The following is a 4,213-nucleotide window of genomic DNA, read 5'->3' as shown; positions in this document are numbered from 1 at the left end:
AGTATGGAGCTATGGAGCTATGGAGCTATGGAGCTCTGGTGCTATGGAGCTATGGAGCTCTGGTGCTATGGAGCTATGGAGCTATGGAGCTCTGGAAGTATGGAGCTCTGGTGCTATGGAGCTATGGAGCTCTGGTGCTATGGAGCTATGGAGCTCTGGAGGTATGGAGCTCTGGAGGTATGGAGCTCTGGTGCTATGGAGCTATGGAGCTCTGGTGCTATGGAGCTATGGAGCTCTGGAGCTCTGGAGGTATGGAGCTCTGGTGCTATGGAGCTATGGAGCTCTGGTGCTATGGAGCTATGGAGCTCTGGAGGTATGGAGCTCTGGAGGTATGGAGCTCTGGTGCTATGGAGCTATGGAGCTCTGGTGCTATGGAACTATGGAGCTCTGGAGGTATGGAGCTCTGGAGGTATGGAGCTCTGAAGCTATGGAGCTATGGAGCTCTGGTGCTCTGCAGCTATGGAAGTATGGAGGTATGGAGCCACCAGCCAGCACCCTCCGTGGCTCATCCACGCCGGCCCAGAGTTCCAGCCGCTCGGCTTCACTCTCTCACAAGCCCCGCCTGGAGCTCCCCAGCCCGCCCCTGGTACCTCAACTACCGAGGCCAGCCGCTCGACCAGGCCGGCCCAGAGTTCCAGCCGCTCGGCTTCACTCTCTCACAAGCCCCGCCTGGAGCTCCCCAGCCCGCCCCTGGTACCTCAACTACCGAGGCCAGCCGCTCGACCACGCCGGCGCAGAGTTCCAGCCGCTCGGATAAGCTCTGCCACTCTCCCGCTAAGCAGCCACCGGTAACGGGGAAATGTCGCCGCCTGGCGGACACGCCGTTGTAAATGAATGGGCTTTCGCACTTAGTGCAATTTTCGCCAACTCTCTGACTGGAGCTATGGAAGTATGGAGCTATGGAGCCACCAGCCACCCAGGCTGGAGCTATGGAGCCATGGAGCTCTGGTGCTATGGAGCTCTGGAGGTATGGAGCTATGGAGCTATGGAGCTATGGAGCTATGGAGCCCTGGAGCTCTGGAGGTATGGAGCCCTGGAGCTCTGGAGGTATGGAGCTCTGAAGCCATGGAGCTCTGGTGCTATGGAGCTCTGGAGCTCTGGAGGTATGGAGCTCTGGAGGTATGGAGCTATGGAGCCCTGGAGCCCTGGAGCTATGGAGCCCTGGAGCTATGGAGCCCTGGAGCCCTGGAGCTATGGAGCCCTGGAGCTATGGAGCTATGGAGCCCTGGAGCTATGGAGCTATGGAGCTCTGGTGCTATGGAGCTATGGAGCTCTGGTGCTATGGAGCTATGGAGCTCTGGTGCTATGGAGCTATGGAGCTCTGGTGCTATGGAGCTATGGAGCTCTGGTGCTATGGAGCTATGGAGCTCTGGTGCTATGGAGCTATGGAGCTCTGGTGCTATGGAGCTATGGAGCTCTGGTGCTATGGAGCTCTGGTGCTATGGAGCTATGGAGCTCTGGTGCTATGGAGCTCTGGAGCTCTGGAGGTATGGAGCTATGGAGGTATGGAGCCACCAGCCAGCACCCTCCGTGGCTGGATCAATGGAAGTGTTTAGGTACCAGGCGGCCAAAGTGCCGAGGCCTCACGCTCGACCACGCCGGCGCAGAGTTCCAGCCGCTCGGATGAGCTCTGTCACTCTCCCGCCGCGCAGCCACCGGTAACGGGGAAATGTCGCCGCCTTGTGGACACGCCGTTGTAAATGAATGGGCTTTCGCACTTAGTGCAATTTTCGCCAACTCTCTGACTTAGAGCTATGGAAGTATGGAGCTATGGAGCCACCAGCCACCCAGGCTGGAGCTATGGAGCTCTGGAGCTATGGAGCTCTGGTGCTATGGAGCTATGGAGCTCTGGTGCTATGGAGCTCTGGAGCTCTGGTGCTATGGAGCTATGGAGCTCTGGTGCTATGGAGCTATGGAGCTCTGGTGCTATGGAGCTATGGAGCTCTGGTGCTATGGAGCTATGGAGCTCTGGTGCTATGGAGCTATGGAGCTCTGGTGCTATGGAGCTATGGAGCTCTGGTGCTATGGAGCTATGGAGCTCTGGTGCTATGGAGCTATGGAGCTATGGAGCCACCAGCCAGCACCCTCCGTGGCTGGATCAATGGAAGTGTTTTAGGTACCAGGCAGCCAAAGGGCCGGGGCCTCACGCTCGACCACGCCGGCGCAGAGTTCCAGCCGCTCGGATAAGCTCTGTCACTCACCCGCCGCGCAGCCACCGGTAACGGGGAAATGTCGCCGCCTGGCGGACACGCCGTTGTAAATGAATGGGCTTTCGCACTTAGTGCAATTTTAGCCAACTCCGTGGCTGCAAGTATGGAAGTATGGAGCTATGGAGCCACCAGCCAGCACCCTCCGCGGCTGGAGCTATGGAAGTATGGAGCTATGGAGCTATGGAGCTCTGGAAGTATGGAGCTATGGAGCTCTGGAGGTATGGAGCTATGGAGCCCTGGAGCCCTGGAGCTATGGAGCCCTGGAGCTATGGAGCTATGGAGCCCTGGAGCTATGGAGCCCTGGAGCTATGGAGCTATGGAGCTCTGGTGCTATGGAGCTATGGAGCTCTGGTGCTATGGAGCTATGGAGCTCTGGTGCTATGGAGCTATGGAGCTCTGGTGCTATGGAGCTATGGAGCTCTGGTGCTATGGAGCTATGGAGCTCTGGTGCTATGGAGCTATGGAGCTCTGGTGCTATGGAGCTATGGAGCTCTGGTGCTATGGAGCTATGGAGCTCTGGTGCTATGGAGCTATGGAGCTCTGGTGCTATGGAGCTATGGAGCTATGGAGCTCTGGTGCTATGGAGCTATGGAGGTATGGAGCCACCAGCCAGCACCCTCCGTGGCTGGATCAATGGAAGTGTTTTAGGTACCAGGCAGCCAAAGGGCCGAGGCCTCACGCTCGACCACGCCGGCGCAGAGTTCCAGCCGCTCGGATAAGCTCTGTCACTCACCCGCCGCGCAGCCACCGGTAACGGGGAAATGTCGCCGCCTGGCGGACACGCCCTTGTAAATGAATGGGCTTTCGCACTTAGTGCAATTTTCGCCAACTCTCTGACTGGAGCTATGGAAGTATGGAGCTATGGAGCCACCAGCCACCCAGGCTGGAGCTATGGAGCTCTGGTGCTATGGAGCTCTGGTGCTATGGAGCTATGGAGCTCTGGTGCTATGGAGCTATGGAGCTCTGGTGCTATGGAGCTATGGAGCTCTGGTGCTATGGAGCTCTGGTGCTATGGAGCTATGGAGCTCTGGTGCTATGGAGCTCTGGAGCTCTGGAGGTATGGAGCTATGGAGGTATGGAGCCACCAGCCAGCACCCTCCGTGGCTGGATCAATGGAAGTGTTTTAGGTACCAGGCAGCCAAAGGGCCGAGGCCTCACGCTCGACCACGCCGGCGCAGAGTTCCAGCCGCTCGGATAAGCTCTGTCACTCACCCGCCGCGCAGCCACCGGTAACGGGGAAATGTCGCCGCCTGGCGGACACGCCCTTGTAAATGAATGGGCTTTCGCACTTAGTGCAATTTTCGCCAACTCTCTGACTGGAGCTATGGAAGTATGGAGCTATGGAGCCACCAGCCAGCACCCTCCGCGGCTGGAGCTATGGAAGTATGGAGCTATGGAGCTATGGAGCTATGGAAGTATGGAGCTATGGAAGTCTGGAGCTATGGAGCTCTGGGGCTATGGAAGTATGGAGCTCCGGGGCTATGGAAGTATGGAGCTATGGAGCTCCGGGGCTATGGAGCTATGGAGCTCCGGGGCTATGGAGCTCCGGGGCTATGGAGCTCTGGAGCTATGGAAGTATGGATGATCCAGCACCCTCCGTGGCTGACCGCTGGTGCTCGGGGCCGGTGAACTCGGCACCCGCCGGAGGCGGGTGCCTCGGTGACCGCTGTCGCTTGGGGCCAGTGAACTCGGCACCCGCCTTCGGCGGGTGCCTCGGTGACCGGTTGTCGCTTGGGGCCAGTGAACTCGGCACCCGCCTTCGGCGGGTGCCTCGGTGACCGGTTGTCGCTTGGGGCCGGTGAACTCGGCACCCGCCTTCGGCGGGTGCCTCAGTGACCGGTTGTCGCTTGGGGCCGGTGAACTCGGCACCCGCCTTCGGCGGGTGCCTCGGTGACCGGTTGTCGCTTGGGGCCGGTGAACTCGGCACCCGCCTTCGGCGGGTGCCTCGGTGACCGGTTGTCGCTTGGGGCCGGTGAACTCGGCACCCGCCTTCGGCGGGTGCC

Source organism: Syngnathus leptorhynchus, unplaced genomic scaffold (assembly GCF_054491065.1).
Source record: "Syngnathus leptorhynchus isolate UIUO unplaced genomic scaffold, UIUO_Slep HiC_scaffold_127, whole genome shotgun sequence".
Taxonomy (NCBI): domain Eukaryota; kingdom Metazoa; phylum Chordata; class Actinopteri; order Syngnathiformes; family Syngnathidae; genus Syngnathus; species Syngnathus leptorhynchus.
The sequence above is the reverse complement of the archived record's forward strand: the minus strand, read 5'-3'. Positions refer to the sequence as shown.